Raw genomic sequence first — 26,122 nt, 5'->3', positions numbered from 1 at the left:
ACTCCGGTGTGGTACTGATGTGTGTTTCATGTGTTCCATTAAGCCTGCGCATTGCAGGAATTGTGTTGCGAGCGTTACACAGCACCTGGAAATTTTGGGGTGGCCCTATCTGTACAATGCAGCGTCAATCCTTACACCTGCTCCAAGCAGGTGCGGGCTTTTGACACAGCATGATCCCAAAAGTGACTGAGTGACATCTGGTACATTTCACTTAGCCACCTGTAGGAGGCATTCCTGTGCCACAATGCACCCCTCGCACTGAAACACCTCCTTCTGGTGCAAGGCTTAACTACGTCACTTATCTCCCATATGCGTCACGTTGTGTATACCCTGCACCATGGCACATCTTCTGTGCCACTGCTGCATCCATAGGCGTCGGCAAGGGGGGCACTTGCCCCCACCCCTCACAGTGCACCCAGTGACCATCATGCTATTTTAAATGGTGCCATTGTTCCAGGTGGCAGCCGCCTCCATATTTTGGGAAGGGAACAAGGGTGTGGGCCAGAAGGGTGCAAGGCCAAAGGGTGCAAGGCATAGAGGAGAAGGGTGCAAGGCAGACGGTGGAGAATGGTGCAAGGTACAAAAGGTTTCAAGCTGGAGTAGAGTACAAGGGGGAGATGGAGAAGGATGCAAGGGGGATGGCGAGAAGGGTGCTAGACAGAGGTGAGAAGAGTGCAAGGGGGATAGTGAGGAAGTGACAAATTCCCACCCGCCTGCAGAAATTTCTGCAGTTGCCCATGGCTGCGTCACAAAAGTGACACAAAGGTCTTGTAAATGTGGATGAGAGTAGATGTTTCAATATTGTCGAGTTGCCGCATGATGTCGTCTGTGGCGGCAATTAGGGCTGTCTCGGTGCTGTTGTTTTGTCAGAATCCGGAGTGGGACGGGTCAAAGATGTTGTTGTCTTGCAGGTGGCGGACCTACTGCCAGTTGACAATTTTTTCAATTACTTTTGGCGTGAACGTGAGCAGTGAGATGGTCCGGAAGTTTTAGAGGTCCTTGGGGTTGGCCTTACCCTTCTTCAGGAGGGCGCTGAGTTGGGTGTGCTTCCAGCTTTCCAGTAATGTCGTTGTTTTGAAGGAGATGTTGACGACCTTCCGTAGTTGGTGTTCAATGGCTTGCGTCTGCTTAGTGGAATATGTGGTGTGGGCACGGATCTGACAGCAAATCTGAGTGGATGTAGATCATGACCTTGTGTGTCTCATCGGCATTCACATTGGACCAGGAGGTCAGGCGGATGGTGCAGGTGGTGTTCATAGAGGAGTATGAGTCCGGGGTGGTCGAGGTGGTTGTGGTGTTGAAGCTGTCGTTGATGTCAGCAATCTTGCATTGGAAGAAGATAGCAATTGAGTGCCACAGTTCTTGTGAGGGCTGGATGTCACTGGCGTTGACGCTGGAGTTTGAGAGTTCCTTTACGATGTTGAAGATCTCTTTGCTGTTGTGTGTGTTGTTGGGCAAGCACTCTTTGAAGGACTATCTCCTGGCTAATCTGATGATGTGGAGATGTCTGCAGATGGCATCCTTGTGGGCTGGCTGGTTGTCCACTGTGCGTTAGGGGAGGCATGTTGCCACCAGTTGTCGGCATACACATTTGGAGATCTGGAGTTTGTTTGAGAACCAGGTGGGTCTCATGCTGGTGTGGCTGTTGGAGGGTTAATTGAGTGATGCAAGGGTGTTGGCGCAGTCATCCATCCACTGTCTGACGTTGCGGGCTGCCGCGTATGGATTGGTGGGGTTGGTGTGTGGGTTTTGGTTGAGGGTGGGGATCAGCCGGTCTTCGGTGACTTTGATCCAGCAGCAAAGAGGCAGCTGTTGGGTGCGGTGGTACGTGGTTGGATTTTTGAAGGTGAAAATAATGCAGCGGTGGTTGGTCCACTAGAGTTTGGTGGTGGTGTTGAAGGCAACATTGGTGCCTGTGGAGAAGACGTGGTCCAGCGTGTGGCTGGGGGTGTGGATGGGTGTTGTGAGGAGTTTTTTGAGGCCAAGGTTCGGTAGGTTGTTGATCAGGGTTGCAGGGTTGGCGTTGTTATTGTTCTTGAGGTGGAAGTTCAAGTCCACGAGGATGATGTAATCCGTGGGGGCAAGTGCATGGGTGCTGGCAAGGTTGGCGATGGAGTCACTACATTAAGCCTGGGTTCCAGGGGGTGTGTAGATGAGTGTTCCTCTGAGGGTGAGGTTGTTGTTGGTGTGGATCTGGAAGTGCATGTGTTTGCCAGTGTGGAGGGTGTTGTCTACATGGGTAGCGAACTTGAGGGTGTCATTCTTTACGATGGCTATTCCTCCTCTGTTTCCATTGGCACAATCTGTGCGAGTGATCTTGTATACGTCCAGGATGGCTCTAGAAATGTTGTTGGCAAGGAGTTGTTCCACCAGGTGTTAGTCTTGAAGGCCACATCTGGGGCGGAGGTGTTGGGCAGATCCCAGAGCTGAACGACATGTAAGGGAGCAGAGCAGGTGTTGTGGAGTATGCTGCGGAGGTGTGTGTGTTCAGTCCTTGGATATTTGGTGGTCCAGTCACAGGTGAAGCTGCATGTGCGGCCTGAGCGAGGTCCGTGGGTCCGTTTCAGGGTGTCCTTGAAGCTGCTGTGCTTCTTGCCTGCCATGAGTATGTGGAGGCTGCTGGCATTGTAGTGTAGTCTGCTGTTGTGGCATTTGCGGGGTCCAGGGTTTCTGGTGCTGGGCACCGTCCAGACATGCTCAGACGGGCTTGCCTTAGGCGAGCCTTCGGCCGCCCGCCTACCGCCATTTGAATGGGAGCTGGGAGTGAGGAGCAGCTGGGAGGCGGGAAGCAGGGGATGGTGAATGGGGGCAAGTGGGCTGGACCACAGGGGTATTTGCAGCAGGAGGGGAGCAGTGTGCACGGGGGGTGAGTTGAAAAACATGGTCAAACTTTGTACACTCATTTGGAGTGCATCATGCATTTGCAGTGTCCATGTATATTTCCATACAAATTTTTGTTGTAAAAGTGAAAGGGTAGTCATGGACTAGACATTACATGCATGTGTTACACTATAATCTTTATGCTAGAATGTTCTAAATTTTGGATGTCATGCATAAATGTACATATATGTCCATGTTTTGTAGGAGGTCCCGCACCATACACACAGGGGGAGATAGACAGTTTTGAAGACCCCAATGCAACCAGTGAGTATATGGATTAATTCCTTGTGATTTAAGTAATGTGTGAGGAGTCAAGCGATACTCTGTATGTTGACAACTATGGCATGATCACTACATTCAGTTGTATTTAATCTTTGCAGACACCCGCAAAGTTAAAATAACATATTGTAAGTCTTTGTGAATGTTGTGGAATCATGCATGGACTAACAAAAAGACACATAAGTGTCATACAGGCAATTTCCCTATGAACAAAGTAACAGTAAATGCCCATTTCATTTTACACTGATGAAGCAGAATCATACTGGATATGACAAAATCATTAAGCTGACATCTGTAGAGTAATCCATGCTGCACACAGTGCTCACTACATGTGGTTAGTGAATGTGTTGTGTGCAAACATTTTACAGGTTGTGGTCCCAGGGTTACAGTGTGTGTGTAAGCTCACATTCAGCTGTACTGAGGAAGTACATGGCTTTCTAGGTTTGTTAACAATCACTGTATTAGAAGACACGTAGAACAACGAATCACTAAGTGGCCATACTCAGTGTCCATAAATGGCATGTATGTATCCACGTAATTCCACTCATCAATAGTGAACATGTATGGTTATGTGACTATTTCGGTCACACAACGCAGCTCCAGCAAGGCTCGGGGGTGCCTTACCTGTCCAAAGCGTCGTCAAGCCTTACGCATGCTTCAAGCAGGCACAGGGTTTTGATGTAGCATTGGACTAAAAGTGAGTGAGTGAGTGAGTGAAATCTTGAACATTTCACTCAGCCACTTTTAAGAGGCATTCCTGCACAGGAATGCCCCCACCCCCTACGGACAAACACATCCTTATGGTGCAGGGCTGGACAACGTAACGCATCTCCCAGATGCGTCACATTGTAAATACCCCGCACCATGGCACATCTTTGGCGCCCCTGCTGCGTAACAAAAGTGACGCAACGGCGGCGTAAATGAGGCACAAGGGGCTTGTAGATCTGCCCCTAAATTTAAAAATTTAGACAAGAAATAGTTACATAAATCTGGAGTATCTGTCTTCAATCCATCACAGCATGTCAAAGTGATACATTTTGAGCCTTGTGGTCCACAGGCAATCACATATCTTCACGGTGATTCTGTTATGGAACCCTCCTCCACATTGTGTTGATGCCCTCCAAGCGGTATACCTAGGCGAAACCTGTCTCATAATCCTTCTTGATCTCTCCTCCTCCTTTCATACGGTGATCCACTTAAATAATGTTAGTAATTTTTAAAATATATTTTTAGTATTTTTAACCACAACTAGCGTACAAGAAGACCAATCTCAATTACACAAGTGCGTGGTCTCGTCAGGGCACTAGCTGCTGTAACTTGACTCGCTACAGTGTAATCAAAGCAGGACATTCAAACAATCGTTAAGAGCTTGCCCAAAGCACAAATCGTTCCACATGAACAATAGGAAATTCATGTGTATCCTGTACATCGCACTATAAGGCCTCAGCATAATTGGGTAAACCTGCACTACCCCCCTCCCCCATCCTATCTCAACAGCGTGTCACTCAAGTGTACTCAGTGCAACAATTTGTTACAATGAAATAACTGAACATTGTCATGGTACCAGTGCTGCAGCCATACGTAATCTTGAGACTATATCAGAAGTGGGTGGAAAGCTTTTCCATGTCTTTCAACATTACTGTTGCAGGACCGTTACACTACAATCCGTCATTCCCCACAGGTGCACTCATCTCCAAATCAGCGTCCATCCCATCCATTCTTAGTTCTGTAACCCTACCTTACCATGCCCACGCTGCATCTAGAACCTTAAAATTGTGTCATTTTTGTGCCAGCTGCATCCAAATTACACTCTCACTCCCCGCCCATATAAGCAGAGCACCCCTCCATCTAATGACACTGGGCCCCCCCGGGATCTGCCGATGAAACGTAATCTCTCTCTTGGCCAACACCAACCCCAAGTCCAGGAACTTGCTTGTCAGTTTTGTCCTGCTAGTGTGGGGAAACAAATGTAAGAGACAGGTTCCTTTATCCGGATTAATCTGTCGTTCCGTAAAATCCTTTAATACTGTGACAATGTCCTCCCAATAAGTGAACAACTGCATACAATCCCACAGCATGTGCAGAATGCCCACATCCCTCAACCTGCAGCGGGGCCAGTGCGCAGTATGTACCCAAAAGTATTGACTAATCTTTTCTGGAGTAAGGTAAGCCCTATGCAGTACAAATAAATGAACCATATTGGAATCTAGCATTCCTATTGGCCTTCCATGCCCTACTAACTATTTGCATTCAGGCCAAGTCCGGTATTTCCTTTTCCATATCTGCTTGCCAGTGTGACATTAGTCTCTGCATTGGTGTCAGCCCCTCCTCAATCATTCGCCTATATGAACAGGTTACTGCCTTGAATGTACCCACCGCAATCGTTACATATTGGTATGCAGCAATCACTGGCGGTTCTAACAGGCCCGTCCCACCGTATCTCTGAATGGCGGTAACCAAGGCCGTATGGATTCAGTAATGACCCTGTGACATCCCAAATCTCTCCTGCAGTTCGTCCTCAGACATGAGAACACCCTCCCTATTCAGGTCCACCACTACCTGCAGCCCAAGCTCCTCCCATGTTGCAAGAGCCGACCAATCTCCCCCATGTGGAAGTGGCGTACACATGCCCATTTCTCAGCAGACAGTGTACCCAGTGCTATAGTTGAATGTTACAAACATGACACAAGTGTACATTGTTAAAGACACACAGGTGGTGATGACAAACTTGTTCACAAGTTTGACTGTGTTAGTACAATGATGTTTTATTTCAGGAATATCATTGAGAATTATACATTGTTTTTTTCACAATGTGTATTAGTTTAGTGTTTCATGCCAACAATTTTGTTGTGCGACGCTTTTTTTGAGACAGGTGTTCGATGTCAGACATTGTTCTCCTCTGTGAAATTTTTAGTGTGTTGTCCAATGACACCTGTGTGAAAATGTAATTTACTGCCCACTCTTCCTTTGTATTTTTAAAGAAAATTCTTCCTCAGAGTCTTCACTTTGTTGAGTAGGTGCAGGGCATGTTCTGCTACTGCTACCACCAGCAGTGGCAGAGGATGTTTGAGGGTACACATGTTCCGTCGAGTTGAAGTTAGCCCTTTGTTCATTCAGCATCATTTGCTGGTTTTTGATGACGGTCAGCAAGTCTGCATGAAAGGCTGTCGTGGCTGACAGGAAGAGGTCTTGCCATTGCTGCATGTCTCTCATTCGGTTAACAATATCTTTGAGGTGCTGGGCTATATCCCTGTTGGCATTTTGTGGTGGCATTTGGACATGCCTCTCACTCATGATATTGGAAATGTTTGCCAGAGATTGAGCCAATCCTGGTGTTTGTGTGGAGGTGGCTTCATCAGTGGCAATGTTTTCCATATCTGGATTGATGCTTTGTAGTATGGATCGCAGGATGGCAGCGATACTTGGCAATGCCACATGTACCTCACTAAGGAGTTCACGCTGTACAGTTACATCAGTTCTTTGGAACTCACGTTGTGTGTTCTGCCACTCGTTAATCATGTTTGTTGAGGAAGGTACAGGTGGTGGTGGTTGAGTTTCAACTTCAGCATCAACCACATCGTTGTCACACTGTGGAGGGGGTGTGGGTGACCGTATGGTGGCTCTTTGCACCTCGAGTGTGTCAGTGTCAATGGTGGGAGGATTATCATCCATATCATCCAAAACATTGTTGTCATCCAGTTGTTGTGCAGTTTATGCAGCATCCACTGTGAAAAAATGTGCAAATCAGTTAGTAGTGTTGGGAGGTTTAATTGTAGAAATGTTTAATCAGAGCCATGACGTGTGCACTTTTTGTCCAACACTGCAATTGTAAATTGGTGTGTGATTGGAGGGTGTTCGGCTCCTTTGAAAACAAATAATTGAGATGTATCATTGTACAATTTGTGAACATTACGGCCCATGGGTACAGGTACTCACTCAAAGTATCACACACCCTATTTATCTGAAGTTTGTTGTGTGCCAGCCTATCACCGGCAAAGGACACACTGTTTGTGACGTTGTCAGATTATTTTCTGACAAGACAGGATTTACAGTTGTCTGCAATTGAGAGTGAAGGACACACTGCTTTGTAAACATTGGTCATTACATTGTAGTCAAACAATGACTGAAAACAATACACATTTGCAACAAATTGGATGACATTATTCAACACAATCTCCTATGTCAAACCCATTTTGTGAATGATCGTAGGAGTCAACCTACAATGATGACAAGGTAACTGACATTGGTTATTGTGCTGAATGGACTACCCAGGCCCCAACACCTCACCGAGCAACAGTTACCCCAGATCCCCCAAATGCCATGCCCATACAGACACAAAGTCAAAGGAAGATATCTGTTCTACACTACTGAGTACATGCTCTTTGATGAGCAATACCAGTGTGCATGTCATATCATTGTACACTCTTACTACACAATGGCATACCAAACATTGTAGGCACTGACAATTTCACAACTCGGGGTGGCAAAGCTGGTCTGCCATTTTTAATCCAACATGGGATGCTGTGGTGCAGTGTTATTGCTGGGATGTGCTGTGAGGCATTGATGTACACCCAAACATGGTGTTGTTTTTGTGGATGTTACGTGTTGTATGGAGTGAATACCTGGGGATAAACACATTGCATACCATGCTGCAACAGTACATCATTGTGCTACACCAAACAGGTTTGCAATGGTGGCCTACACATATCTGCATCATGTCCAACAGGGTGGGACACTGGCATACGCTGTGGAGGGTGTTGTCCCTGAGATGATTATCACTCAAGTTGCACTGCCACTCAAACAACACACATTAGGGATGCATGTTGCATCTCCTTCATGTAATTGCCCAGCTGTCTTGGCAGGGAATGCTATACCCAAGACTCTTTCAGTACACCTAGCTGTATCTCATGCTGGCAGATTAACCAACTTTGTGAGGATGCATCACATCGCACACTGTGTGGATGTCCATTTAAGTGGAAGGGGTGATGTGTAGTGGAGGATGCCCATGGAAATGTGGTGCACAGGTGTTAATATTTTATTTTGCAGCAGCATTTGGACCATAAATTTGAAAAATTGGTAGTCGTTGAAACAAATTCCATGATGGTGATTGATCTATGTGGTGGTGCTATTTTTCGTAGTTTTGTAAGATGGTCATTGGGACTTCTGTACTTTAGATGTTGGCCAGGAATCAGTGATATGCCTACTTAAGTGTACAACGTCTATTCCTTTGTGCTCTCAGTCTGGCCAAAACAGTCTGGTGCAGTTTCATGTTCACAATGCAGCCAACACTGTAACATGTATGGAGTACATGGCCACCCATCAGGCCTCTGCCAGAACACACTGCCCCTGCGTGCATGACAATTGCAACACCACATTGCAGGCCTTGAGTCACTTGTATGAGGGAGCCTGGCTGCTTACTATCCCTTGAAGCAGACTCATAGTCAAAGGTGTACACATGACGCTTTTCCAGACCTTGTTTGATCTTTAAAATCTGTAATGTGATGTCAAACAATCTGTGACACACACTCCAAACAACCCTGACCCTTACAGTATATTTCCAGGATTTATCCTCCAGCCATCTGTCCAGTGCACCTACATAATTTCTCACTTCCAGAAGGTGCGCATGCAAGCGCAGCAGGAAGACCAGTTATGGCTAATATTATGATACAGTTTGTTGTCCGACATACCATTGCATTGCCATTGCTTTTACATATGATGCTTAGCACTATGTCTCTTATTACAAGAGTGTAGTGAGAACTGGATAGGATAGCATTGTGCATTACATTTCCCATCATCAAATGTCCTACACAAAAAGGAACATTTATGACACATTACAACCACAGTTACATGAGATTCATATGACTCATCAAAAAGGACACTAGCGGGTCGATTCACATTAACTGGCACATCCCTGCATATCAGCAGAGATGCAGCAGTTATTGTGCGTCACGGCAACACCTCTTTCCCCAACATTGTACCACACCTAGGTGCAAGACTTGACAGCTATGTGACGCATCTGCTGGCGTAAAGGAGCCACATTGTTAGAGTCACGTTGCAAGCGCAACGCAGCTCCAGCAAAGCTTGGGGCACAAAAGTGACACAACAGCGGCGCTAATGTGGCATACGGGCATGTGAATCTGACCATAAATATCACAACAAAATGGACTCTGATTTTGTATGTATCCCACAAAAAACCCTAATATAATAACCTGTCCCAGTCGACACCCTATTTAGACATTTTGCCTCAGAATACACCCTATTTTAATATTTTGCAGCCGAGAAAATATCAAAATTGCTTATTTATCAACATTAACACACACTTTTGTGATTTGTCAAAAAGAAAATTACAGAAAATTATTATATTTGAGACCATAGGACACTGTAGTTTCAAATGTACTCCCCTAAGGGAGTCCTGTTTTGTTTGTCGACACTTAAAAAAGAAATGAGACTAATGTACATTATTTATGAACAGGACAGCCAATCTAATATTTGTTTACAATGGAAATCCATTACTTTGCTATGTCACAGGTGAACACATTACCTAAGCAGGAACTACTGTAACTGCACTAGTTGCATTACAATGCATTCATATCACATACAATGTGATAGCAAATGCCTGCCTGTGGTTACTTGTAATTGACATTTAAATGTGATACCTGTGTTGTTGTGTACATGTGGCATGACGTCCAGAACCATGATTGATAGCATATACAGCCATTTGCCACAGGAACACACTTATCAGTCAAGACCATGACTCTTCCACACTCCTCCGCTGCAACACATACATACAGAACATCCACCGTGTACACAAACAGCAACTAGACATCTTGCAAGACTGTATGCTTATCTTACACCCCGCACAAGTCTAATCTCAGGGAAGCAATGCTTTCACATCAGGGCAATAGTGCCTTGTGCCACCCAGCAAAAGTACACTGCACACAACCCGCTCAAGTCCATCCTCCACAATGTGCAAGCACTAAACGTGCACACCACAGAAGCGTGACACTACATTGCTGTTCACTCTTCATTTCTCACCTACTTCACAGACACATACATTTGTTGCGGATCTATGTTCACCATCACCCTCAGTGACAGCTACTTAATTTCCCACACAGCCCACATTAAGGGTGAGTAATTGCCATATCCGTCAGGTTAGGAGGACACTCTGTCTAAACATGCAATTGAATGACCCATCAGTGACCATCGTACTACACAACTTACATAGACAGGCCAGGCAGGACAACATCCACTTTGGTGCATTTCTTTTCAGGCCCCCATGGGCAAGCAGAACACATATTCTCATACAATTGTAGCCACCATTGCACACCAGGCTTGCACACCCCCAAATCAATGAGTACATCATGACCGTGGTCCTCAAATTCCACATGACACACCACCATGTAGAGGACACCATTACCTCCTTGGTGATATTTGTGACATTTAAATAAGAGTGCTCTTGTGAATATATAGCCACATCACAGGAGACATAGACAGGCACATATCCTCCACAGTAGTCACATCCAACAGCACACCCCCTCCCCTATTTACGTGATCCAGCCTTCATGGTGACTGTCACAGATTCACCATGCCCACAAAACACCACCACCATCATGTATCCACTTCACAAATGTATACTGGACAGCTAATGAGTTGTCATGGAGTGCCTTGTCCACATCACTTTGCCTACACTTACATACATGACCCCGCTGCACATGTCCTCCACCCATTGTTCCCTACCTACCCAGGCACACTGGCACACCACAAGGACAGGCAGACAGTATGTGGCATCACTTGCACCTTATTGGCAACGTCACACATGACATCCAGACATCCAGTTTTGAGTTTTGGTCTGTAGGTTATGCATGTAGGCATATGGATGGTCCTGTGCACATGTTTTAAGTGGTCCGTGCACCATCAGCTCTTCTGTTTGTACTTCCACAACAGTATAATTGTGGTGGTGCAAGGGCCTACATACATGAAGGCCATTTTGTGTGCTCCAGCAGGGATGGGCATAACATTGATTTTGTGACATTTAGAAATCTGGATATAAATATGTGTCTGACTTACTATTAAACTCATTGTGATTGTGGACAAATACAAGGACTATTGTGGCACAGAGAAATTTATAGCTGCTATGACCACCATAACCCATCACAGAGATGTGCGCACTTATTTGTACTTACCTGTTGTGTGCTCTGCACTTTCTCTGGCGGCACTGTCCTGACCGGAGATTCCTATAACTATTTCTTCTTGTATGACTTGTGCCACCTGCTCCTCTAGTTCATCCAGGACCTCCTGGTCTGCTGGGCTGCCTCCTCCAGTTCCAAGGGCTGCCTTGCGGGTTGCCGCAAGTTTTTCTTTTGTGCGGCGCTTGCAATCATGCCACCTTTTTTTGCAGTCAAGGACAGTCCTCTTGGCCTGGGCTACACTATTTATTTTCATTACAATTTGCTTCCATATTGTCTCTTTTTTACCATGGGCAGCTTTGAATTTACAAACAGCTGATGCTGGTACTTGGTGACCTCTGCCACCAGGATTTCATTTTCCTCATGGCTGAAGTTTGACTTCCGTTTGCGTTTAGCCTCAGCCTGTACATCCGGGTTTCTGCTAGCAGGATTTGCCTGAGGGTCCTGGCTGCTGGTATGTGATTCTTCCATTTTTGTTTGTCTTCTGTGGTCCACAGCTATCGCAATCGATATTTGCGTCACTTATCCTGCAACCTTTTCACGCTTCCCGCACTTTACAGTGTTGCGCCGGCGCCGCAATGGCGTTACGTGTCGCAAACGAACTTACGTGACTTTTCCGCACGTTGCGTCAGGCTGACTTGCGGCACTTTTGCGGCACCTACGTCAGTTTGTCAGACGCAGATTGCCATGTTGCGCCACGCTCCGTCACCTCATAGATTTGGCTCTTCAGCATTGACTTGCGTCATCGCAGCGGCAACGCAAGCCTTTTGACGCATCTCTGCTTTGCGGCAGAGTTGCGTCACTCTTTATAAATCTGCCCCATAGAATGCAATAATATCGACTTCCTATCTCCAAACAGGTAAGTACATAAATATTGAATCAAAAATATCGTTGCAAAAAATATAGTTAGTCAAAATGCTTTAAAATTAATGAAATTTAAATATAATTAACTTAAACATACTTAAAATACTTAAATAACCTTAAAATTAATAAATAATTAATGTAAGTTAAAATAAAACCATACAAATTGATTTATTAATACATATATATATATATATATATATATATATATATATATATATATATATATATATATATATATATATGAATGTAATATTAATAAAAAATATAAAATATTTTTACGGTAGGATAGCGGAAAGGGTAAAATTTACTATTACCACTCCAGTGAGTGCAACAGTAGAGAAAGCGTTGGATAGCGTAGGGGTAAAAATTATTATTCCCACTCCAGTGAGTGCAATAGTAGGGAAAGCGTTGGATAGCGGGAGGGTAATAATTACTATTCCCACTCCAGAGAGTGTAACAGTAGGGAAAGCATTGGATAGCGTAGGGGTAGAAATTACTATTCCCACTCCAGAGAGTGCAACAGTAGGGAAAGCGTTGAATAGCGTAGGGGCATAAATTACTATTCCCACTCCAGAGAGTGCAACAGTAGGGAAAGCGTTGGATAGCGGGAGGGTAACAATTACTATTCCCACTCCAAAGAGTGCAACAGTAGGGAAACGTTGGAAAGCGTTGGGGTAAAAATTACTATTCCCACTCCAGAGAGTGCAACAGTAGGGAAAGTGTTGGATAGCGGGAGGGTAAAAATTACTATTCCCGCTCCAGTGAGTGCAACAGTAGGGAAAGCGTTGGATAGCGTGGGGGTAAAAATTACTATTCCCACTCCAGAGAGTGCAACAGTAGGGAAAGCGTTGGATAGCTTAGGGGTAAAAATTACTATTCCCACTCGAGAGATTGCAACAGTAGGGAAAACGTTGGATAGCGTAGGGGTAAAAATTACTATTCCCACTCCAGAGAGTGCAACAGTAGGGAAAGCGTTGGATAGTGTATGGGTAAAAATTACTGTTCCCACTCCAGTGAGTGCAACAGTAGGGAAAGCGTTGGATAGCGTAGGGGTACAAATTACTATTCCCACTCCAGAGAGTGCAACAGTAGGGAAGGCGTGGATAGTGGGAGGGTAAAAATTACTATTCCCACTCCAGTGAGTGCAACAGTAGGGAAAGCGTTGGATAGCGTAGGGGTAAAAATTACTATTCCCACTCCAGTGAGTGGAACAGTAGGGAAAGTAAATACTTCATATATTAATTAAAAAATAATAATATTAATACCAATTACAAATTAATAAAAAATAATTACCAATTTAATATAATAGAATAATTAATCAATTAAAACTACAAATGAAAATTATTTATTAAAAATCATTACCTATTAATACAAATTAATTACCAATTTACAATTAATAAATAATTAACAATTAATTAAAAATAAATACCAATAAATACATTTTAAAATTTAATTAATAACAATCAAATTACTTCCCACCCTATTCCCCTGTAAACCCACAACCCGCTACAGTAAATAAATTAATAAAATTAACATAATTATCACTTAATCAATTAATAAACATTAATTATCAATCATAATTTAATTAATTACCAATTAAAATTAATTAACAATTAATTCAAGATAAATACCAATAAATAAATTAAAACATTTAATCAATTATAAATAAATCACTTCCCACCCTATTCCCCTATAAACCCACAACCCGCTAAGAATTTTTAAAAATAAAATTAACATAATTAACATAATTATCAATTAATCAATTAATAAAAATGAATTACCAATTATAATTGTATTAATTACCAATTAAAAATTATTAACAATTAATTCACAATAAATACCAATAAATAAATTAAAACATTTAATCAATTATAATTAAATTACTTCCCCCACTATTCCCCTATAAACCCACAACCCGCTACAGAAAATACATTAATACAATTAACATAATTATCAATTATTCAATTAATAAAAATTAATTACCAATTATAATTTAATTAATTACCAATTAGAAATTATTTAACAATTAATTCAAGATAAATATCAATAAATACATTAAAACCTTGAATCAATTATAATTAAATTACTTCCCGCCCTATTCCACTATAAATCCACAACCCGCTACAGAATTAAACTACGCAAAAATTAAATACCATAAAATTCATTACTTAAAATAAATTATAAAATAAATATACACTTTTCACCCATTTACTAACATAAAAAACACTTAAAAAAATTCGATATTATAAAAAAATCGATATATTTAACATCTATATTATATACTTCGATATTTTGACTTTCTATATTTATGTAAATCGATATTAACTTACTTACCTCAAATTCGATATTTTTGTTGTCTATATTCTGTCCATTCGATATTTTGTCCATTACATTCGATATTTTTGTTGTCTATATTCTGTCCATTCGATATTCTGTCCATTCTATATTTTTAATTCGATATTAATGTAATTCTATATTTTGTACTCGATATTTTGACTATACCAGATAAAGATAGCGTTTGCTTTAGGATAGGTACTACATGTTAATTTGTATTTATGTAGGTTTGTTTCCTCACCCTGTCCTGAGGAGGCCAAGACATATAGGATGGCCGAAATGCGTCCCCTTCAACAGTTTTTGACAAGAGGAGTCTGATGATAATTGATTAATCTTTTGACGATTGAATGCACAGTTTTGTGATGAAGGTTTCAAGAGGAATAAGAACCTGATGTGCATACAAGATGACCTCTGAGTGTATTCCCTTTATGTAATAGGTGATCACTGTTTTTTCCATCAAGTGGGTAGAAGGAATCTATAAATTTCACGTGATCTGTATAGATTGGTTGTGTGTGTATATATATATATATATATTCACTAAAAAAACATAGGTTTCACAATCATTATAGTTAGGAATTAGCATTTAAAAAACCTTTGAAATTCACTGAAAAAAACATAGGTTTCACACCAGTTATAGTTAGCTGAACATTTTACTCATACAAAACCATTGAAATTCCCACGTTATAGTTAGTTGGACTCACTATAACTCGCGCGCCCGCAATCCACTGCTGATGATGTCACAGATTACATCATTCATGACATGGTCAGTGACATCACTGATGACATCACTGATGACATCTCAAATGACATCACTGATGACATCTCAAATGACATCACTGATGACATTACTGATGACATCGTCCAGTGTCTGTGTGTTTCTGTAAAGTTTAAATATATTTTACATATTGAAGAATGAGTGGATGTATAAGTGTCTGGATGAAGGATTTAGTAGGTGCGTGACTGACTGTATGAGTGAGTGATTAAATGTGTCTTACTGAATGCATGGGTTAGTGACTAAACTGTCTGAATGTGTGCATCATTATGTCTGTTGTTGTGTAAGCTGCTGCATGTGTTGATCAGTAGCTATATGAGTGGCTATATGAGTTATTGATTGGTTGCCCAAGTATTTGTATGTGAGGCTGCATGTGTGTGTGGGTGGCTAGGAGGTGTGTGACTCTGTGCATACATGTGTGAGCAGTTGATTCACTTGGTGTATGGGTTCAAGAGTGCAAGTGAAAACAACTGTATGGGCGGTTGACTGTGTGCATGGGTGTGTGGGTGAGTCAATGGATATCTCAGTGCTACATGTCCAAGTAAGTACATATGTAAAATACAGTGCATGTGAGAGTTGGCATATATAAATGACTATACATGAGAGCCTGTGATTGCATAAGTGACTGTATCTATCAATGTGTACTTGTATCAGGGATTGTAAAAGAGAGTAAGTATGTGTTAGTCTATTTTTGAATAAGTAAGGTTGTGTGTGTATAACTGTATAGATGAGAAAATGGGAGTGTGATTGATTCTTTGCATGACTGACTAGGTGTGTGACTAACTCCATGGATGAGTGCCAGTGTGTGAGTGTCTGTATAGGTGTATGAGTGCATATGATAGTGTTGTATTGATGAGTGTTTGTATGTATGAGGGATTATATGTGTGAATGAGTGAATGTGTGTGTAGACCTAGGAATCAGTGAGTGCGTATGTAGTTACTGGTATTGGTGTGTCAATGGTTTCAGTAATGGTAGTTTGTATTTAACACTGGGTGTATCAAAGGTTAGATTAGAGTGTGAGGAGGTGCATCGTATTATCACATGGATGATGTCATCAGTGATGTAATTTGAGATGTCATCAGTGATGTCATCAGTGATGTCACTGACCATGTCATGAATGATGTAATATGTGACATCATCAGCAGTGGATTGCGGGCGCGCGAGTTATAGTGAGTCCAACTAACTATAACGTGGGAATTTCAATGGTTTTGTATGAGTAAAATGTTCAGCTAACTATAACTGGTGTGAAACCTATCGTTTTTTCAGTGAATTTAAAAGGTTTTTTAAATGCTAATTCCTAACTATAACGATTGTGAAACCTATGTTTTTTGTAGTGAATTTCAAAGGTTTTTTAAATGCTAATTCCTAACTATAACAATTGTGAAACCTATGTTTTTTTAGTGAATTTCAAAGGTTTTTAAAAAGCTAATTCCTTGCTATATCAAGTTTGTAACCTCCTATTTTTAAAGTGAATTATTTTTTTTTTAGCAGCTGTTTTTTATAACTACTAATTATTATTATTTTTTTCTATAATTAATTTTTCAATATATTTTTCATGTGTTTTTTTTTTTTTTATCATTTTGTCTCGGAGCGCTCAGGGTGCGCGCACCGGTAAGCTCACCCGAGAGCGCAGCAAGAGCGCTAATCCCGTGTGCGGAAAAAAAAAAGTTTGTAGATAAAGTAAAAAATAATGCAAGACATTTAGTAGCATAATAATAAAAGTAGTGTTTTTGATTTTAAATACCCGTTTTTTAACTTTAAGCGTATTTCCGAAAAGCAAGCAAAACGTCATTTAGGCGTGCCGCGGAAGCACCCCCGGAAGCGCCTACGTTCGTGCCGCGTAAGCTCCGGTGCGCGCAGCGTTAGCGCCTCAAGTCATGTGACCTTAAAATAACACTTTTCATTGGTTGAGAACAGTTTTTTTACAACTAATGAAAACCCCACCCATTTCCTTCACTACCTCTTTCACTTTGGAGACAGCAAGACCTATTCCCTTCTGCTCTTCAATTCAGTGGAAAGAATGGCTGCAAGATCACCAAGCAGCAGTGAGGACTCTGATGAGTTTATCCACGAGGACCCTCCTCAGCCAAAGGTGAAGGAGCACTTCATATGGAAATTTTTTACAATTCCACCAGGGGAAAAGAAAGTAAATGCTCCTAAGGTGGAGTGTAAGATTTGCTACACTGTCCTTTCTCGTGGTGACCGCAGCAAAAAATATAGTTTTGGCAACTCAACAATGATCAGGCATGTTCAAAGGAGGCACCCCCAGAACTATGCCCGGGAGAGTGTCAGGGATCTGGCACGTAATCCCCCGAGAGATGGCGCCTCAACTTTCACCGGAGGAGCAACATCATCGGGGAGAGGAAGAGCAGTGGAGCTGATACCCAACATTCAACCTGTATTTTCTGACATCACCATTAAATGTAAGCAGTGTGACGAACTGCTTTGCTACGGAGAGCAGAGTATCATGCTAATTGTACGCAAAAGAGAAGACCATCGCTGCCCTCCCCAGCCCTAATTTTTTCCCTTTTTTTTGCTCCTGTTGAGCAGTTTGGCATTCCCTATTTTTGTTTTTGTTCAGAAAAAAAAAAAAATTTAAAAACATTCGGAAAAAGTAAAACAAAAATAAAACCTAAAAAAAGAAGAAAAAAAACAGTTCTTTTTAGAACTACCTCCAATTCTCCAAAAAGTGCTGTATTCTTTACAAATTCAAAAGGACTGAGTGAAGTGAAGTGCAGTGAGAGAGGAAAGGAAAATGAGTGAGAGAGCAAAGAAAGGGACGAGAGGGGAAGGGAAGTGAAGTAGGGGGATTGAAAGAAGGTGAGTGTGGGAGGTGAGTGAGGGGAAGGGCAGTAAACATGGGGAATGAGGATAAGTGAAGAAAACGGAGTAAGGGAACGGGGGTGAGGAAGGGTAAGAGAAGAGCAGTGAAGTTGAGGAAAGAGGGGTGATAGAGAGTGGATAAAGGCAAGTGAGCGTGAGACAAGGGGAGTGAAGGAGTGATGAGACAGAGGAAGTAAAACAAAGAGTGAGAGAAGAGGACTGAGTGAGGGATCAAAGAAAGATATGTGAGAGAGTGTGGCTGAGTTATAGGGAGTGAGTGTAACAGAAGAGGAGTGAGAGACTAAGAGGACGGAGAGAATGGGGTAACAGAGAGAGAGTGACGGAAGGGGAGTGAGTAAATAAGAGGACAGTGGGATTGAGAGAAGGAGTTTTTGAAGTGGAGTAAGGAGAGTAACAGAGGGGAAAAGAGTGAAGGAGCGAAGGAAGGGAAGAGACAGGAAGGGAAGTAAAACAGGAGAGATGAAAGAAAGTGAGTGTGGGAGTTTGGCTGAGTTTTAGGGAGTTAGCGTGACAGAAGAGGAGTGAGAGACTAAGAGGACGCAGAGAATGAGGGTAACAGAGAGAGAATGAGAGAAGGGGAGTGTAGAAGTAGGAGGACAGAGGGAGTAAGAGAAGGTGTTAGTGATGTGGAGGAAGGAGAGTAAGGGAAGGGAAAAGAGTGAAGGAGCGAAGGAAGGGAAGAGAGAGGAAGGGAAGTAAAACAGGAGATCAGAAAGAAAGTGAATGAGAGAGTGTGTCTGAATTATAGGGAGTGAGCGTGACAGAAGAGGAGTGAGAGACTAAGAGGACGGAGAGAATGATGCTAACAGAGAAAGAATTAGGGAAGGGGAGTGTAGAAGTAAGAGGACAAAGGGAGTAAGAGAAGGAGTTAGTGAAGTGGAGTGAGGAGAGTAAGGGAAGGGAAAAGAGTGAAGGAGCGAAGGAAAGGAAGAGAAAGGAAGAGAAATGAAGGAAACGGTCTCAAAGAAGGTGAGTATGGGAGGGGAGTGAGGAAAAGGGGAGTAAACATGGGGATTGAGAATAAGTGAGGGAAGCGCAGTAAGGGAACGGGGGTGTGGGTGGGTGAGAGAAGACTAGTGAGGTTAAGGAAAAGAGTGTTGAGAAACTAAATTTTGTATGTCAAACTTACCTTATAAGTAATGTAAACTTACTTACATATTTTCAGTAAATTTAATATCTGTGGAAGAGAAAAAAAAGTAAGTTATAATATTTATAATATATATTTCACAATACAAGAGAGAAAGCAGGAGATTAAAAGTCATAAAAGGGTAGTACGAGATAAAGTAGGAGAGAAGAACTCAGAAAGGAAAACAAAGGAATGGTGAAGGTCAGAGAGAGTGAAAAAGAAATAGAGGGAGAGCAAATTACTATGAGGATAATAACATGGATACATTCAATGACAGAGACCAAGAGAAGGAGAGAGAAATAAAGTGAAAGTGAGTAAGATACTAAAGGAATGTGCATTAGGAAAACTAAAGAAAGAAAGGGGAGTAAAGAAAGGAGAGTGAGTGACAGGGAAGAAGGAGTGAGTGATGGTGGATTCTTGAATATTGAGGGATGGAATGTGAGTGAGGGTGAATGTAGTGTCGTAAGACAGTGAGGGGACAATGGGAGTGAGGGTAACAGAGAGGGAGTGAGGGGAGACAAGTGAGAATATGAGAGAATAGAGGGAGTGAGAAAAAGAGTGAGTAAAGGGGAGTTAGGTGAGTGAATGAAGGGGAATGACTGAGGGAGAGACTGGGAAAAGGTAAGTGCTTGAGGAGAGAAAGAGGAAGGGGGATTAAGGATGATGATTGAGGATAACTGAGGGAACCGGAGTTAGGGAACAAGGATGAGAGAGGGTGAGTGAAGAGCAGTGAGGTTGAGGAAAGAGGGAAGATAGATGGAGGATAAAGGCAAGTGAGCATGAGACAAGGGGAGTGAAGGAGTGAGGACATAGAGGTTGTGAAAGAAAGACAGACAGAGAAAGACTGAGTGAGAGAACAAAGAAAGGTAAGTGAGGAAGTGTGGGTGAGTTATAGGGAGTGAGCGAGACAAAGGAGAAGTGAGAGACTCAAGGGATGGAGAAAGTAAGGCTAAAAGAGAGGGACTGAGGGAAGGGGACTGAGGAAGTGAGAGGACAGAGGGAGTGACTTAAGGAGTGAGAGAATTTGAGTAAGGTGAGAGAAGGAAGAAGAATGAGTGAGGGAGCAAAGGAAAGAAGGAGAGGGGAAGGGAAGTGAAGAAGGGAGACTGAAAGAAGTTGAGTGTGGGAGGGGAGTTAGGGAAAGGGCAGTAAAGATGAGGAATGAAAATAACTGAGGGAAATGGAGTAAGGGAACGGGGGTGAAGTAGACTGAAAGAAGGGCAGTGAGGTTGAGGAAAGAGGAGTGATAGAGGGTGGATAAAGGCGAGTGATTATAAGACAAGGGGACTGAGAGAGTGAGGACATAGAGGTAGTGAAGGAACGATTGAGAGAAAAGAATTGAGTAAGGGAGCAAAGAAAGGTAAGCGAGGGAGTGAGGGTGAGTTATAGGGAGTGAGCGTCATGGAAGAAGAGTGAGAGAGTGAGGGGACCAAGAGAGTGAGGCTAAGAGCGAGGGAGTAAGGGAAGGGGAGTGAGGATGTGAGAGGACAGAGGGAGTGAAAGGAGGAATGAGTAAAGTGGAGTAAGGTTAGTGAGACAACGGGAATTATTCAGGGAGCAAAGAAAGGAAAGAAGGGGAGGGGGAGTGAAGTAGAGTGACTGGGAGCTGGAAAGAGTTGGATGGGAGAGAGGGAAACTGCAGTGAAGAAATGGAGAATGAGGATAAGTGAGGGAAGTGAAATAAGGAAAGGGAGGTGAGGGAGAGTGAGAGAAGACCAGTGAGGGTGAGTTAAGAGGAGTGATAAAGGATGGAAAAAGGTGAGTGAGCATAAGACAAGGAAAGAGTAATATATATTTGATAATACAAAATATAAAATAATTTGTACAACATGTTATATGGTTTATTTTTGCTGTTCTCAGAATATATTGAATTTCACTTAAACAGTGACTTCAATACTACTCATCATATGACAGCAGGAAAAAAAAACCCATACAACGTTTCAATAAATAATGTAAAATTTAGATAAAACATATCTTAACTCACTTTTGATCCACGTACTTTTCCACGAGGCCAAATTGTATATGGAAAGACCTTTTCTTTGGAAATTACTCAAGAGTATTCTTAATCTCTCATTTACCCGAGTTTCTGAAAGAAAAGCTCCAACATCTTTTACATTGTGAAACAATAGTTTTATTTCCAACTCCTCGCTTACTTTTCATTAATATTTCCTACAATACTCACATCACACACTACGTGATACAGTTATACTACCTCTATGACAACTACATGTTTTTTATTATCTTCATCACTCTCACTCGGAAAGTAATTTTGAACAACAAACGAAATGTTATTAACTGCTCCAATCTTCATAGGCCAATTACCTTCCCTAAGATTTCGGTTGTAAGAACACTAGGTAAGAATTTTGTAAGTCAGAAGGCAAACGTTGTTTGAAAGTCAATTGAGTATCATTACAGTTACTCCAGCCTTTTTGACATCTTAAATAAGCTGTGTAATGTCCTGATGTTGTTGAAGGACCATCATGGTAAATAATTGCTGCAGTTCCAAAGGTTCTTCCTGAAATTGATAATTGAGAAGCCACAAAATGTTTAATTAAAGTTGTATTAAAGTTGTCAATTTAGTTCCATCAGGTCTACATCGTTGGAACATTAAAATTACATACTGTCCATATCTTTGTATAAATAATGTTGATAGCATTGCAGATTTACATTGAGTACAGCCATGTTTTGATTTGCTTCTCTAACTAGATTATTAAAGGACACTGATTTGCAGTCTGGTAAAGTCAAATATATAAATCTTTCAGTGTCTATTGTAGTACTACTTGAAAAGGAGCTATTGTCGCAGTCATGTTGCCATTTATAAGAAAGGCCAAAAAGATTTTCTACATCTACACCTTCATCTTGCAATACAACAAGCATATACATTAGAAATTCCTGACAATCTTGCTGAATAATCTGTGAAAATTGATTTAGACCAGAACATATGTCTAAAACATTTCGAATTTCAGAAACACTTTGTATTTTTGTTCTATGACTGCTACATTTCTCAAACACAGAATTCAACAAACAACAAAATCTTTAATCTCGATTTTCAGCAATCTGTTCTTGTACAGTTTGGAGAAAAGAAACAACATTAACCACTACATTAGCATAGCAGTTGACACCAGAACTGTTTTCAAACTGAAATCTAACAACATCTTTAACTGAATCCTTTTCCTTACTGCTTACAATTACTGGTTCATCTACTTTTTTTCTTTTTGCTACAACTTCACTACAATTTTTCTCATTTCTTCTTTTTCGGCCTACCACACGCTTTTCAAATAGAGGATACTGAGGTAAATTTGGAGCATACTCTCTTCTTAACCTATTATATTCTTTTACACAATTTAGATCTGCACTAATATTTGTGTCATCAAAATCAATCAAGTACAATCCAGATAAAGTTCTGACTCGAGATAAAGCAACATATGCCATACCCTCCTTGAACACAGAACTTCCAATATTTACCAAAGCACTATCTACACTTAAACCTTGAGATTTATGAATAGTCACTGCATATGCCAAAGAAACAGGAAACTGTTTTCTGCGGACATATAAATCTTTCACAAGCAAAAATCGGGCAGAACAACGACTGATTTGTTGTACTTCTTCAATACCATCAAATTGAATTTTTATAAATTCAATTCCATCTCTATTTCGGTAATTCACAAAATCAACAACATGACCCATTGCTCCATTTACTAAACCTCTTTCCACATGTAAATTACGTCGTAAAATTATACGACAATTTAAAGATGCATACAGAGTCTTTTCCAAACCAGCAGTTTTAGATATTGTCTTCTCTAAAGAATCCAATTTTGATTTCAACTTTTCTGACAAAATAATAGTTGCTCCTTCATGTTCTATTTTATCAATAGATTCCAGTTTCACAACCTCTTGATTTTCCAACTTTAACATTTTGTTGTTGAAGATTGAACATTCTTGCAGAGTTGGCATCAAGAATATGACAGATTTGTTTTCAGGAATTTTCATAAAAATATTCTCTGGGAGAATATTTTCATTTGGAAACAAATTTGAAATTAATCGTCCATGTAAAGCTTCTTTGCCATGCTCACTTACTTTTCCAATTCTTACATCTTGTAGAATATTTTTATAATCTTCATTCTTTGCCTGTCGCATATTTTGAAGCAGTTCTGCATATTTGAAATTTAACCATATGTTAACATTTCCAATGCTTCCTAAGCACTTCCTGGTATCTTCATGCGTAAGCATTTTAAACACTGGCTGTCCTTTCACTGGAGTTAGTTACAGTAGACCTCCAAAAACAATGATGTGTTTGCCTCCAAATAACACATCATACTCTGTTTTAAGAATTTCTTGCATTCTTAAATGCACAAAAGCAAGCATTACATTTGATACCATGCTTACTTGATCAATGATAAGAAGTTTAATTTTCTTTAGGACTCTTGAAACTTCACAACAAGCTTCTCCAGATAGCTTGTGGTATTGTAATTTATTATCATGCTCTACTGGCAGCATCAATAAGCGATGTAAAGTAATCCCTTTAATGTTGTGTGCTGCCAACCCAGTTGGAGCGGTAACAACACAAGACAGCGATGACTCCGTTCTTTTCTGCAGAAATGTTGCAATTGCTTTAATCAGGAAACTTTTTCCAGTTCCTGCTTCTCCACTCACGTACAGTCGGACAGGTATAAATGATGTACATGAGCACTCTTTTTTCTCATGAGATAAACCATGCTCAATGTGTTCTGTGACTTCGTCATATATTTGTCTCTGCTCAACGTTTAGTTCTTTTTCCAAATCTTCTAAGTTAACTATATCCTCCTGAGCTTGTTCCATGGCTCTTTCAACTTCATCCATGGCAGTGGCAGCTTCATTTTGTATAATTGGTCCTCCTAGACGATCCTGACTCAATGGAGCAAAACTCTGATTGTCTTGAGAACTGTCTCTAGCAATCTCTGCTGCAATTGTAGCTTCTTGCTGTATTTCCTCGTTCAACATTTGCAGATAATTTGAAAAAACAGGACATTCTATGGTATCCTTGGTTGCATTGAACGAATCTTCATAAGTAAGAAAATCTCCAAGTAATTCCTCTTCTGTACGCCAAGGCTTAAAGAGTTGCAAAAGAGCTAAGTAATAAAATTCCCTTTTGTCTGGAGATTCACAACTCAATTTTCAATGATTAATTAAATGGCATTTTCTTTGTTTCACCAGACAGCCTTCACATCCAATTACAGCATATACACCTTTATTGATATCTTCTGTGACATTCCTCTTAAAAGTATAGGTTTGCAGAACTTAATAGAGACAAACGTTCTCAAGATGAGTACTTCTATTTGGATAGAATGTATCCAACATGTTTGTCTTCAAAATATCTGTACTGTCTGTTTCTTTCTCCGCCAAATACTCTATTTCTTGTACAGATTTCAAAACTCGGTTTCGTGTTGCAGCAAGACCTAGACTCACCCAAATGATGGTTCTAGATTTGGCATATAGACTTGCTGATGATAACCAATCAGAACATTCATATGCTCCAATTTCCTGATACGGCAACATCTTCAGACTATAACTGTATAATTTCTTGCTTAGACACTTTTCATGTGAAATTTCCTCCCACATTTCCTTCAGTTCCGTCTTTTCAGATTTTGTGATGTAAGGCGTCACATATCGAGCCACAGCAATAGAGTTGTCAGACACATATTGAATATCCATGTTAGCATTCCACATGGACAAAATGACTGGGTTGTAGTCATTTATGTATTTGGACTCCTCATTTCTTCTTAGGTTGTATGTATTTTTAGGTGACTTTCTTGTCACAGTATGTCGCAGAGAAGACATAAAATTGTTCACTCTTCCTTTCGATGTTACTAGACGTGGAAATGCAAAACGACATTTCGTGTAGAACTTGTCCTTGAATTTGTATTTACGACGACAGTATTTTCCACAACGATGGGTTTGAAAGCGTAAAACTTGATGTCTTAAATTGTTTTCTTCTGTACTTTTTGAAACAGCACATGTAGAATACCGCTCAATGAAACTCATCACTTTCTCATCTGAATCTGTTCCAAATTTTGGTGCATTTTTAATCCATAGCAGCATATGTATATGTGGAGCACCTCTTGCTTGATACTCCTTTCTCCAAAAGAAATCCAACACCTCTATAAGCGGAGGATTTTTTTTGTTTGTAATAAAAGACCTCATAGCTTCAAACCTATGATTAAAATACCTGCATACATTAACTGGATCCAAAGAGCACAGTTCTCCAGGTGTCTTGTATTCAATATTTTCAATGTTTTTATTTGCCTCTCGTAGAAATTCAAGTAAGTCTTCCCAAGCATACTCAGCTCAGCTAAGAGTGAGGAACCATGTAGGAGTTCCTAAGTTTCTTAGCATACATTTCAATTCCCCATGATGACGGTACCAATACTCGTTAGTACCACGCTGACATGCCATGAGATTAATTAGCTGAGATTCCAAAACACTGTCTTGCAGTTTCACTTTATCCATAAAGTCCTTTGCCGAAACATTTTGTAGATGTGCTCCACTTTTCAGTATATGGTTCACTGCATAAGAAAGTCCAGACAAGTCACTCTCAAACAGTAAATGGAACAAATATGGAATGCATTGACGAAACCTTGGATCTTCTGCATATAATCTTGAAATCCGGTATTCAGATGCAGGAATTTGAACAGGTCGGTCGTCATATCGTCCACCTTCACCTGTTGGAAATAACTGTGGAAAACAGCGAGCTTCCAAACTTTCTTCCCATACACTAATGGGACTTCCTTTTGCTTCTTTCATTTGAAACAAGTCAATAGCATTCCCCATTACTTCTTTGGAATGCAATGGATAAACACT

Source organism: Lissotriton helveticus, chromosome 6, assembly GCF_964261635.1.
Source record: "Lissotriton helveticus chromosome 6, aLisHel1.1, whole genome shotgun sequence".
Taxonomy (NCBI): Eukaryota; Metazoa; Chordata; class Amphibia; order Caudata; family Salamandridae; genus Lissotriton; species Lissotriton helveticus.
The sequence above is the reverse complement of the archived record's forward strand: the minus strand, read 5'-3'. Positions refer to the sequence as shown.